Here is a 14,607-nt window from a genome sequence, read left to right on the forward strand (position 1 = left end):
AGAGACAAGTCAAAATCAATGACACTAATCAGCACATGTGTCAAGTGACACAATAAAATACAATATAAAAATCACACATGGAATTTGTCTCTTGTAGGATTACACATATACATAAAAATTAATTTTAACACTCAAGCATCATATACTTCACAAATAAAATACATTACAAACGGGGTGTTGTCTCTCCAAATAGACAACCCCTGGCTTAACAAACGTACATTGGTCTAGGTTTGGTTCTCCATATAAATTCCATGGTCACATGGATAATTTTCCTGCGCATCTCAATTAACACATTAGTAATTCCAAATAATCACAATTATACATAATTAAATACATGGATTTCATTGCACATCAAACACTCATACATTGGCAACAATAATTCAATATCTCATTCAATTAAATTTGATTTCACATAAGCAATTAACATAATTCTCAAAATTGAACCATTCATAAAATAAGCATCATTTTTCTATCATCAAAATGAAGTCCTGCAATTCCAATAATGACATTCACCATTTCACAATAATTCTATTCTAGCAACATATATAGTTTCATAATCATCATGCATAAAATAAAGCATCAACATATGTCAATGTGATCCAAATCATGGAATCATATAAGTTCTAAATCCATAAAGCATAAAATAAAGCATCCATAATAGTCTCAATATGCAAATACTGAAAATGTCAAACTGAGTCGGGGTAGGGCCTCACATGCTGGCCTCTGATATCGGCGAATGCGATCGAATCTATGCACCATTGCCATCGCTACTGACTACTGCTGATCTATTTTTCTCTCTGCACTCTGATCTCTTGGATGTGTGGATGACAATGAGGATGTATTCCCCTCGTGGTCTATTTTATAGACTGCCCTAGCCCTGGCCCTAGCCCTAGCCCTTGTCTCCCAAGTCAGTCCTCTTTATCCCATGACTCTGTCACTCTATCCTATCTGGTCAACCCTTTCTAGCCTTTCTTTCTTATCAAGAGATTGTCTATGATCTTTCCAAACATTTTCATCCAATCTCTCGAGGGGGCATATCATTCCCATCTTGGGGCAACTTTGTATCAGTTCATCTTATCTTCTTTGAAACAATGCGACAAGCTGCATTGTCTCAAAGAGGGGCAAAATGTAGACACCTAAAATTGTCCAGTCTAATTAAATAAATATCTTTATTTATTTAATTACTTTAGCATAATTCTTCTATTAATTAAATAAATCTTTATTTATTTAATTAATTCATTTATCCCCTTCTAGCCTCCTTATTTCTCATTTAAATAAATACCTTTATTTATTTAAATTTTCCTTTTCCTAAATTAAATAATATCTTATTTATTTAATTGATCCCACTTCCTCTATTAATTAAATAAATCTTTATTTATTTAATTAATTCATTAACCTTTTCTACCCATGACACGTGTCATTCATTTCTTAATTCATACACTACCTACCCCTTTCATTATTTTATTATTTTCTTTACCTACCCTCTAATCATAGCCGACCTCTTTTACACCTCTCAATCTTATCCTTCCATTTCTTATAGTGTCTTCTATATAAGGAGATTCTTCCTTCATTATCGAACTCAATTACAACTCAACTACACTACGCTTTTGAACTTTCATATGCGATCCTACTTGCAACCACATTTTCATTCTTTGTTGAGCTCTTGTGCACATATAAAATCTGAGAGCAAATATATCAAGCAAGATCAATGGAGATAGGAAGAATGGAGATCCAAACCCTATTGGACATGTTATGGTATAATATTTGTTATTTCATTTGATTTGCATTGTCTTAGGTAATCTTCATATGTTATGGTGGATCTTTGTTGTTGTTAGGCTAGGGTTTTGTTGTTGAATTCATTTAGCCTTTCAATATTATTGTTGTTTCCATTTTCACCGTATACATGTACATTGTATACTAAGCATACTTTTGTTTCACTCCTTTCTGAGTGGAGTAAGTCACTAGGCACTCTTTTACTAGTGGACTATGATGCTAGGCACCATAGTCCTCCTAGATTGGGCCCATTTTGAAATATGTCATTGTATCAATTCTCTCTAGTTGATTTTGTTTCCCAATATTTTAATATGACCATGTGTACATTCTTTATTGGGGCCTCTTCCTTGCTTGAAAGTATTTGTTTTTATAAATGAACTTTTCTTGGTGTCAAAAATGTGTAATCTTTTATCAAGAATCTGCTTTCCTAGCAGTAGGGAAGGTGTGCATCATTGGTCTCCTTCCCTATCATTGATTGAAGATGTTATATCTTGTAAATATCTCCTCTTGTAGGTAGATATATTTTGGCTAATATCTCTTCCTCATTCCTTGTATTTAAATCATGTATTATTGAAAAGGATTCATTTACAGTTGTTGCAAGATATCTCTCCCTTGCCTAAAAGAGTTGTATCCTCTTTCTAGCTTGGAATGTATGTGCATTATTTCTTAAAGGATATCTCCTTGGTGGTGGAGGTGTTTATCCTTGGTGTGTTTATATTTCCACCTTAAGATATGAACATGGAGCTATGTTGATATTTTAAGGAGTAAGGGGAATATGCATGGCCTCCTTGTTGGTTGTGTTGGTGTCACTATAAAACCCATTTTGCAGTAGAGTTTTTGAATGGCCTTGCAAACATAAGGTTTTGTTTGTTAATCCTTGTATTGGTGTCATCAACACCCATTTTCTAGTAACATTTTTTATTGCCTTGCAATTTTAGTGGGTTTTGTTTGGTAATATTTGTGTGTGCATGTCGCAACACCCATTTTATAGTGGATTTTTTTTATAGATTATTTAGTAAACATGATATTTTTTTTTGGAATATTTTTCAGGATAATTCAACTAGCATAACACACCTTGCTAGCCCAATTTGTCTCTCTTTGCTTTGACACAGATGACACAACATAACACACATTATTGTCAAGTGAAATTCATGCCTCTCTCTCTCTCTCTCTCTCTCTCTCTCTCTCTCTCTCTCTCTCTCTCTCTCTCTCTCTCTCTCTCTCTCTCTCTCTCTCTCTCTCCTTCCAAGGATCACCTAGCATAACACACCTTTCTAGCTAATGAAATCCATGTTCCTTTCTCTCTTTCCTCATGAACCAATAACATAACATACCTTGATTTTTTTTGGATCATGGTTTCTTTTCTCACCAATTTGATGTATACTCTTGTACTTTCTATAGGACCTCTTGTGCTCTTGCAAAAAAAATTGAGAATGATATTAGTGGTTGAGATATTTTTTATTATTGAGATCTCTTCAACTAATTGAATTGGAGCCTTTGTTTTTAGTAAGTTAACCCCTCCCTCTAGGTGAATTTGATTCTCGATACTTTAATATGACCATTAGGGGTTGGCCTAATTCATGAAATACATTGGGAACCTTATAGAAGAACATTTTTCCTAATTCATTTTCATCCTACAACATTGAACATTATTGATATTATTTTTTTATCAAAGTATTATGAGTGAAGTTCTTCAGATCTAAACATTATAGAGCAAAAAGTTGCAACAATCTTCATGCAAGTGTGTTTTTTATGATTGAGTCTTTTATGTTTTGTCATGATATTTAGTTGCATCGAATTTGTTGGTCTTATACAAAGGGCATTGCATCATCATCATCATCATCATCATCATCATCATCATCATCATCATCATAACAACAACAACAACAACAACAACATCAATCTTGAGGTATAATATTATGTATCCAATATTTTATTTTTATGTAGTTTTCATTAAAGGGTTGATTCCAAACCCAAGGTTTGACTGGAAAACCCCTATCAACCCAACACCATTTTTCCTCTCTTTCATGTGCACGTTACAAGTTTAGAACAGAAGGAATATAGATCCACAAACTGTAGGATGTAACAAAGAGAACCATCTTTTTAAGAAGCCAAAAACCCTGGATGTTGTAGCTTAGCTATAGTGTTTGACACTATTCTAAAATTTTTTTAGGGAAATACTCAAAGAATTATTTTGATTCTGAATTTGTTTTTGATATACACATCAAACACCTGCAAGACTAGGTCACCTAGCTACATAGTCCAACACACCCGGGCTCAAATTGCCAACATAGATTATCCTTTGACTTTTGTTTATAGATCTATGTTAATTGTCTATAGATCTAATCAGAAGCCTATTGTTTATGTTGATTACTCTTAATTCCTAGTTTACTTAATTTGACTAGTGGATCCAATTTACCCCTATTACATTTGCACTTTATTTTAAGTTCACAATCACATTTCTATCATGAATATATATAGATATTAGTTTTCCTTTCCTTCTTTTTGGTCAAAACAATACCCCTAAAAACCAAAATCATATCATATGAGGGAGTTGCCCCTCTCAAAGAGAAAGGAAGATCATGAATACAATAATGATCTCTTCAACTATTGGTAGTGCTTGTCTTTTCTAGGTGGGAAAATGGATTTAAAACCAATTTTATTTTATAAAGAAAAATATGTTTACCAACACTATGTTCCTTTAAGAGTCAATTTAATTACATACATTCAGATTTATTCAACTAATTAAAATGCTTGAATAAAAGTAAACTAGTGAAAATATAGTCTAACAAAAAAATGAATAAAATTTAATATCTTTAGAAATGGAAAATAAATATAACATGGAATGGTTAACCATTTCATCTTACGGAATTTTTCGTAGACTTGTGTGATAGATGAAGTATCATTAGATTTGATCTTCTAAATCATGGGTTTTAATGTGACATGTGAAATTCCACACATTGTATTTTTATATTGTATGAACTAAAATAGAAAATGTCCAAAAACGATGAAGACCCAACTTAGTGATTTAGCTAAGTTACAAAACTTAAAAGTGAAAAATATAATTAAAAATGTTAGATAATATAAATAATTGGACATATACAAGATATTAATGATTAAATAAAATAAATGAACAATAAATAAGAATAAGAAAACCCCATGCATTTGAATGTCTTTAGGATACTTACACATCAAAAGAAAAGGAAAATTGTTGAGGGCTATTTAGGGATTTGTCTAAGTCTTTAAGTCCTTGCTTTGGTATTAATACCTTAGCAACAACTAGATAGATTGATATATAAAAAATAAAATGATAAATAAAGGATTTGATTGAAAAGGGAAAATGATAAATCCAAAGATGCTCAAAGCCACAAGATAAAATAAAGAAATTACATGATGGGCTTAAGGAAGCCATAGAGAAAATTGTGAGAGTGTTGTAAGAACGTTGTATCAAGTTATAGGGATTTGTGCATGAGCAAGAAAGAGAAAGAGAGCCAAATGAATGAGATATTTTTCCATGAGATTATTAGAATGAAAGATCATGTAAAAAAGAGAGGAGGGAAAAGAAGGGACAAATGAATGGTTTAAGAATCATTTTGAACCATTTTGTCTGATTTGACAAGCTAACAAATAGAAAATGTTAAAAAAATCCTTATAAATGATAAAATGTCACAAAATGATGGTGTTATGCACAAACATCCATGCTACACATTAATGTCTAGACAATGCACTGTAAAAAATAACTGGAGATGGTAAACCATAAGGTTAACACAAAAAGTGATGCTAAAAGAAAGTAGTTATTAAAAAGGCATCTTGAACATTCTAAGGGGAAAAGGCTAATGCAAGGGCTGAAATGAGCCTACACAATTTCTAATGGCATGGTCATTGAATTAAATACAAAATATAGGTGAAATTACAATAATATGCAATTTTTGATATTACACTTATATTATCATGCATTAGTCATTAATAAAATAATCTTAAAACTCATATTTTGAAGATTAGAATTAAAAGAACCATTTGAAAAGTTAGTCTTAGTGGACACATTATCCAATAATAGCATTTACTAAATATCTAATACTTTTATATTAGAGTTAAAAAATAGACTTAATTTATTTAGGCAAATAAAACTATATAAGATTCAAATTAGATATTAAACAAGGCCATGTTGCAGCATAGTTCCTGCCAATTTTTGTCAAAATAGTTTTGTTCAGTCAATTGAAATTTCAAACCTTGAAAAATCAATGTCAAGTTTCAATAAAAAATGTAAAATCAAATTTTGTATGAATAATAATTTTTTTTTAATTAAAATTTAAATGTAAAGATTAAATAATTGTTAACTTGTGCATGGCCTACTTTGTGTTCTTTGTTGTTTCATTAAGATTGAAAAATCAAAGTCATCTAATGATAGTTATTCATGATATTACAATTTTCTTGGTTGTATGATAGATTTTTTAAAATTTATATGATCTAAAAGACAAATAAATATACTATCTATAGATTTATTTTTGTTGTTATTTTTAACTTTCATGCAACACATTTATTATCAATAAATTATATAATATTAGAAATTAATTTTCTAGTGTTCAAAATATTGTTAAAATTTATATTTCAATCAATTGAATTTTCAAACCTTTAAAAATCAATGTGGGAAGAATTCTTTTTTTTTAATATTGTCCGGTACATGAATATTTATTTTATTATTTTTATTGATTATTTGTAGAGTTTTAAATTTTTTATGGCCTAAAAACAAAATATTAAACTCATCAAATAACTTCATTATATGCTTTAATAGTTATAGTTTCATTATGTTTTGATTAAAATATTGTTAATATAATTTTTCTTTTTAAAAAAAATATTTATACAAATAATAATATTAAGAAATGAAAATTTTGAAATATTTTATATAGATTAAAAAAGGCACATATAATATTTACTACATTTTTAATACTATTTTTTTTATAATTTCACATATGTTTTGATAATATAATGTTTAATTTTGTTTTAAACTTTATATATAAAGATTAAATAAGTGTTACTTTGCGCATGAATTATTTTAGTTTCTTGGTTATTCAAGTTAAAACAGCATTCATATTCTTCTAAAATATAGGAATATTTGTCATTAGAAATAGTCTTATTATGCCTCCCCAAAATGTTGAGATTTCAAGTATCACCAATCAAAATGGAAGAAAGCCATAATTGTAAATACCAATAGCAATAAAAATAAAAATAAAATTAATCCTTAAAAATAAGAAAAAAAAATGTTTGATAATAGACATGAATACTCCCAATTTATAAGCAAACAAAATATGTTAAAATGTGTCGAACTTAATACGGTTTAAATTGTGATAAATTTTAATTTATGTTTGAAAGATCTAAAAGAAAAAATAATTTATATTTTTTAAATAACAATAAATCTTTATTAAGATAACTTTGTGTGACCTTCTTTATATAAGACCCTGTTTTGCCTCCATTCACTATTGTAAGAGAAAGAATCTTTTATTTAATAAAAACCAAGTACTAATTAAAATTTGAAAAACTACATTATTATCTTTAAAAAAATCTTCACATAAACATTTACCTTATAAAATCATTTAAATATATTGTACTGATTTCACTGTACAAATCATTTCAAAACAGAAGTGAGATTCCGAAACTGTAACCTCAAAGCTTTAATCAATTACAGACATTTAACTATTCAACCGACAATCACAAACAACTAAATCTAATTATTACACGTACTAATGGACCGTAATGAGATTCACGAACGCGCAATATATAATTAACACACAATAATTGAAGGCTCCACTGTGTGATTAACTATTCAATTCACTGTAGAAAAGCAGGAAAACATCTTGTAGCAGACGTAACAGCATGTTGGAAGTATAATAATAATAATAATGGGCCAAAATGATCCGCAGTACACAAAACTTTTACAACATGAATTTGGTTGACGTTTTTAACATTTCCATGGTTATCTGTAAATTACTCAATACGTTATAAATGGGTGAAAGATTAGAGTGGAATGTCGTAATACGCATGGCAATTTGTATTGCAATCTATTATGTTCTTCTCTGGCGGACACATTAATGACGATAGTAAGTGCAGAGGTCCTACCGCCCATGGAGATTTGAAAGATTGATTCAAAACATTATTTGGAACCACAGCTTGTACATCAGGAATAGTGATGGATATTTTATTTGGTGTGCTCATTGTTTTTCTTGCCGACTGTGTATGATGTTGCAGGAATGGTTGGGACAGTGTTAGAAAAAAAGTATACAAGGTTGCTATTCGACTCTCATTATGAAATGTTCATTGAAAAGTATTTTTAGGGTTTTTTTTTTTTTTTTCAAGGAAATGTTTGTGGGAAGGCTTATGATATTTATATAGTGGATATTAGGTAGGATGATGTGGTTAGAAAATGGTTGGTATGTTGTTGTGGGGTTGTCTAAAATTGTTTTTCGATTTGATCTTGTGATCTGTTAATATGGATTGATGTTAATTAATCAATCTTGTTTTGTATATTTATACAAATTTAGTTGTTTTTTAGTGGGTGTGGAGGATGCAGTTCGAAAATGGTTGATATGTTGGTGTGGTGGTAATCAATCTTGTTTTGTATATTTATGTAAATTAAGATAATTTATAGTGGGTGAGGAGGATGTAGTTAGAAAATAGTTGGTATGTCGTTGTGGTGGCGTACAAAATTGTTTTCGGATTTGATCTTATGATTTGTTAATATGAATTGATGTTAATTAAATAATATTGTTTTGTATATTTATGTAAATTTAATTGAATTTTAATGGGTGTGGAATCTATGTAGTTAGAAAATAGTTGGTATTTTGTTATGGTGGTGTACAAAAAAATTTTCGGATTTGATCTTATGATTTGTTAATACGAATTGATGTTAATTGATCAATATTGTTTTATATATCATCTATGTAAATTGATTTGATTTTCACTAGGTATGGAGGATGTAGTTAGTAAATAGTTGGTATGTTCTTGTGGTGGTGTACAAAATTGTTTTCGGATTTGATCTTATGATTTGTTAATATGAATTGATGTTAATTAAATAATATTGTTTTGTATATTTATGTAAATTTAATTTAATTTTAATGGGTGTGGAAGATGTAGTTAGAAAATAGTTGGTATTTTGTTGTGGTGGTGTACAAAATTGTTTTCGGATTTGATCTTATGATTTGTTAATATGAATTGATGTTAATTAGTCAATCTTGTTTTATATATCATCTATGTAAATTGATTTGATTTTCATTAGGTATGGAGGATGTACTTAGTAAATAGTTGGTATGTTCTTGTGGTGGTGTACAAAATTGTTTTCGGATTTGATTTTATGATTTGCTAATATGGATTGATGTTAATTAATCAATCTTGTTTTATATATCATATATGTAAATTTAATTGATTTTCACTAGCTACAGAGGATGTAGTTATAAAATAGTTGGTATGTTCTTATGGTGGTGTACAAAATTGTTTTTCAGATTTGATTTAATGATTTGCTAGCTTGGATCGATGTTAATTAATCAATCTTGTTTTATATATCATCTATGTAAATTAAATTGATTTTCACTAGGCATGGAGGATATAGTTAGAAAATAGTTGGTATCTTGTTGTGGTGGTGTACAAAATTATTTTAAAATTTGATCTAATGGTTTGCTAACATGGATTGATGTTAACTAATCAATCTTCTTTTATATATCATCTATGCAAATTTAATTGATTTTCACTAGGTATGGAAGATGTAGTTAGAAAATAGTTGGTATGTTGTTGTGGTGGCGTACAAAATTGTTTTCAGATATGATCTTATGATTTGCTAATATGGATTGAAATCAAAATTGCTTTCGGATTTGATCTTATGATTTCTTAGTGTGGGTTGAAATTAATTAATCAACTTTGTTTTGTACATTTATGTAAATTTAATTACTTTCTAATCAATTTTCTTTTAAATGATGTGAAAGTAACATATCAAGTAGTCAAGTGCTTCTTGTATATAAGTGTAAATTTAATTGATTTTTAGTCAATTTTAATTTGATTGATGCTAATAATATCATATCGATTAGATAAGTGCTTCCTTTATATATATTAAATTTATTAATAGGAATATTATAATTATATTATATTATTAAAATAACTTTTTTGTGTACATATTGGATACTAGATATGCATGTCATGGTTATAAAATAGTTGGCATGTTCTTGTGTTGGTTGTATAAAGATTATTTTTGGATTTGATTTTATGACTTTTAATATTGACCAAGAATATTTAATCAACCCTATTATTGTATATCTATGTAGATTTGATTTCTCATTAATTTAATTTTGACTCATGTCAATGTATCATATTAATTTGATAAGTCTTGTCTCATATGTGTAAACAAATTTATTTCATTTATATTCAAGTTTGATCTTGATTGACTTCAATCCACAAGTGTAAATTTAATTAACTTTTGATCAATTTAATTTTTAGTTTCATCAAAAATATCATACGAATTAGATAAGACCTTCCCTATATACCTTAATTCACATAAATAATATTAAATTATTGAGTTATCAATAAAATACAAATATTATGACTAGTATTCACACCCCAAAAAGTAAAAGATATAATCATCATAAATATAAATTAACCCATATAATTATTTGTATACGAAAGTTTATGAATTATAGTAGACACTAGGTATGTTTGTTGTAGTTAGAAAATAGTTGATATGTTATGTTTTTTATTAAGGGCCAAATAGGTTTTGAGGGGACCCAAAACCCTGTACAATGGGTTTTAAGGGACCCACAACCCTCAAATTTTACAGGGATTCAGAACCCACTAATAGAACATTACAACAAGATGCAAAATAGTGAACTAGTAGCCAACCCATAGATTAATTATAGAAACTCAACATTAGAGAACTAATTGTAAAAATAGAAAGTTGAAGCCAAAAAAAAGGGAGTACTCAAACAATTGTGAAAAAAGGGTTTTTTCAAGCTCCCATTGTTAGGGTTCCCACAGATACTAAGAGGGGGGGGGTGAATCAGTATCTGACCGGTAATGAAATTTTCTTAAGACAAAACATGCAAAATATAAAGTAACAGTATACCGGTATGCAATAATTAATGTAATTAATAGAATCAAAAACATCCACATGAAAAGAACACCATAACACAAGATGTTTAACGAGGAAACCCGGTGTGGGAAAAACCTCTGTGGGATTTGTGACCCACAATATTCACTTACTGGCCAATAAGAGAATATTACTTACAATAGGGGCCTGCACATGCAGGAAGGCCAACTGCCTAGAGCACACTGCTCAATAAGAAGTCACACTAACTTACAATGAGGATTAAGTTAATCCAATATTCTGTACTACTTTACAATAGCATCTTCAATGCCAGATTCAGTACCAGTTCTTGCTCAGTTCTTTACATATACCCTTGACCTATAATTCGCACATTAGGTCTACCTAATACTTTTCTTTTTGATTCCTATCCATGTCTTGCAAATGTCTACAATGATCTCGTTTATATGCAAGAGTCATTTTACAATTTGCCAAGTCGGCTTACAATAATAAACAAAATATTACATATCAAAAATCTCGTCGGCCTCTGTGCCAGTATACATCTTTTCTTTTGTGCCGGTGTACATCTTTTCTTCTGTGCCAGTGTACATCTTTTCTTCTATGTCGGTGTCGGTGCTGGTGTAGAGTGATCTTGCTGATGCCGGTGCACTGTCTTGCTTGAATAATGCTTTGCCTATAGAATGTCTTGCCGGTGTCATAGGATTGCAAGGTTGCTTGTGTAATGCTTTACCGGTATAATGTCTTGCCGGTGCCATAGGATTGCAAGGTTGCCATCAATGACAAAACCTTCAATCACACGCAACGTCTCATTGGAGTGTCCATATGCCAACAATCTCCCCCTTTGGCATTGATGGCAACACTCATGAGAAATTTCAAAAAGATATCCAAAAATGTGTAGACCAAAAAATTTACCAAAAAAGGTGAGTGACTCCCCTTGAGCATATGATCCCTGTGTTTTTGAATTTTCTCATCCTACTACTCCCCCTTTGGCATCAATGACAAAGGTTAGTAGAGTTTGTAGTTATACCAGTCCATAACCTCAACCTTGTAGCTGGGTAGTTATTATCTGAAAAAGATCTCCCAAAATTAAGTTTATACCATCCATAAACTTCTTACTATCTTTTATTGCTATCTCAGTTCTTTTTATAGTGCCGGTGAGATGCTGCAAATGCTCTGCCGGTGTTTTGCTTCCCTGTGTTAATGCCTCTGAAATTTCCTTCCGCAGAGATGCTAAATAGTCCAATCTTGGACTTAGTTTAGATCTCAAATGTTTTGCATTGTTTATTATTATCTCTTTCTCTCTTTCCAATTTGAGCAATTCTTCCTCAAAATTTGCTATCTTCTCTTCAAAAACTGATAATGAATCAGGGGAGTTAACAAAATTGTCTACAAGTTTATTTATCTCATCCTGTGCCTTGCTTATTTTCTTGTCAATATCTACAGTCAAAAGGTTTGTTTTACATGTATCTTTATATAGATTCTTGTACTCTTTTAACAAACTACATAGTTCCAGTAGAAGTGTGTCAAAATCTCTGTTACACTTCTTTATTCCTTCCTCAAAGAATTTCTGTTTCTCCTTTTCTACAATTTCCTCTACAGATTCTACCTTTATTTGCTCAAGATTTCCAGAAATATATTTACATAGTGTATCCAACTATCCTAAAGAATATTTATTGTCTATGTTACAATTAGGAGCTATTGATTTCAAAAATGGGATTGAATCATCTATTGCTTTGTAAGCTTGTGAGCTATAATCAGTTATTTTCTTGATGGATTCAAGTAATACCTCAGTTACATTTGATGGTGACCCAACAAACTAAGTACCGGTGGAAGTGACCATGCTTGTATTGACCTCTGGCAGGTCAGTTTGTGTCTGCATTTCCTTAAGCACTGGTTTTCTTGCTTCATTTCTTACCGGTGGCATCTGTTTTGGAGCCTTTAGCTCTGTCAGTTTCTCTGTTTGTGCTTTAGATTCCATCTTTTTCCCTGTATCCGTTGCCGGTTGCTCTGTATTTCCTGTTGCTGGAGGCTCACTAGCCATATCTATCTTATCTGTTGTATCTTTATCTACCACTATGTTGATCTTCTAAGTATCAACATTCACAGTATATAGGACTTTAGGATTAGTATTGCCATCCTTTGTATCCATGCTCTCAGCTACCGGTTGATCTTCAGTAGTTGTTGATTTTACCGGTGGAGTATTTAAAGGAGGTGGGGGTAAGTTGTCTCTAACCTTGATACTTGGTGGTCCACCAACTTTACCTTTCCCCTTGTCTCTATCTTTCTGATAAACTTTAATAGGCTTGGGATTCCTATATTCTTCTTGTTTTTCTTTTTCAACCAAAAATATGTCCCAACCATTTTCTGTTTCCTCTGAAACCTCTATAACTCTACCTGCCATTAGTGAAATTTGCCGGTGTGCAATGGAAAAAACTGTCCGGTTAGCTTGAGCTATCAGATCATCAATTTCTTTTGGGGAGTTTACCGGATATACTACAAGTAGTTTTTCTATTTTTATTTTCTTGTCCAGTTCAATTACTCCTTGCCTTTTGGCCTCAAGTCTTTTGTATAGGTCATCAGGGATTTCATTTAAGACTTGCAACAAAAACTTTTTAAACATGTCCATGTGTAATATTACACTCTCCTCAACTTGCCCTTTCTCATCATCCGATAGGGTGTCATAAATTTTCCCTATGTTCTTCAATTTACCTTCTTCTGTGATCTCATTTAACAAGATTTCTAGAGGTGCCAAGTCAGTTGTTGTCTTTTTCTTTTTCTTAGGGGTCAGCTTCTTTTTAGGCGTGACCTTTCTGACTAGAGATCTCATAGCTTGTTGCTTCTGCCTTGTCCTTCTAGGTGAAGGAGTGGTTGCCAGTGAGGGGTCTCTTTTCCTAACAACTCTTTTAAAAGTTGCTGGCATATCTCCTTCTAAGGAAGTACCTAGCAGTGATAGATGAGCTTCAGGTTGTGGGTCTGCCAACTCATCTTCAATTATGCCGTTTTTATTTAATATATCTTCCTTTATGGCTTTTGCTTGTCTAGATCCTTTCCTCACAACTGCCTCAACCTTTTTCACTCTTTTCTTTGACTAAATTTGGCTTTCTATAGTTTTAGCAGTACCAAATATTTCTTCCTTTGGTTCATTGGGGGCTTCTAGAAGTGCTTTGGCATAAGTTTCCACTATGTGGTCATCTGTTTCATAGCCCATTTCTGTTACCCAAATTGTCCTAGGGATGACTGCTTCCTTCCATATTTCATCCTTTTTTATTACAAAACATATATCATCCTTGTATTTGTTGACAATTTCCTGTGATAGTCTGATTCTTTTGTTCATTCTAACCTTTAGTGCTTGAAAATACTCATTGATATTCTTTTCCTTGTTTTCACCCATGTTATTGAATAAGTCTGATAATTGTTTTCCTACCAGTATGTCAAATCCAAAATCTTTATGTCCTATACCGGGAACCTATTTTGTTATATGTAGCATTAAGCATACAAGTAAATTTCCAAATCTAAAAGTTCCTTTCTTATCCTTCTTGATTTTGCCTAAGTTATCAATCAACTCATCTTTTAACCATTCACATACATCAATTTTCCCATTTTCTTTTACCATATCATGAGCACTCTTAATGCATAAACTAGAAACTGAGTTGAGTCTATTTGCATGAGTTGCTTTGTACCCTAAAATCATGCTAACAAATCTAACATTTATATCAGTCACATCATTAACCCTTAGAGACCTTATGTCTGATGTT

This window comes from Cryptomeria japonica, chromosome 6, assembly GCF_030272615.1.
Source record: "Cryptomeria japonica chromosome 6, Sugi_1.0, whole genome shotgun sequence".
Classification (NCBI taxonomy): Eukaryota; Viridiplantae; Streptophyta; class Pinopsida; order Cupressales; family Cupressaceae; genus Cryptomeria; species Cryptomeria japonica.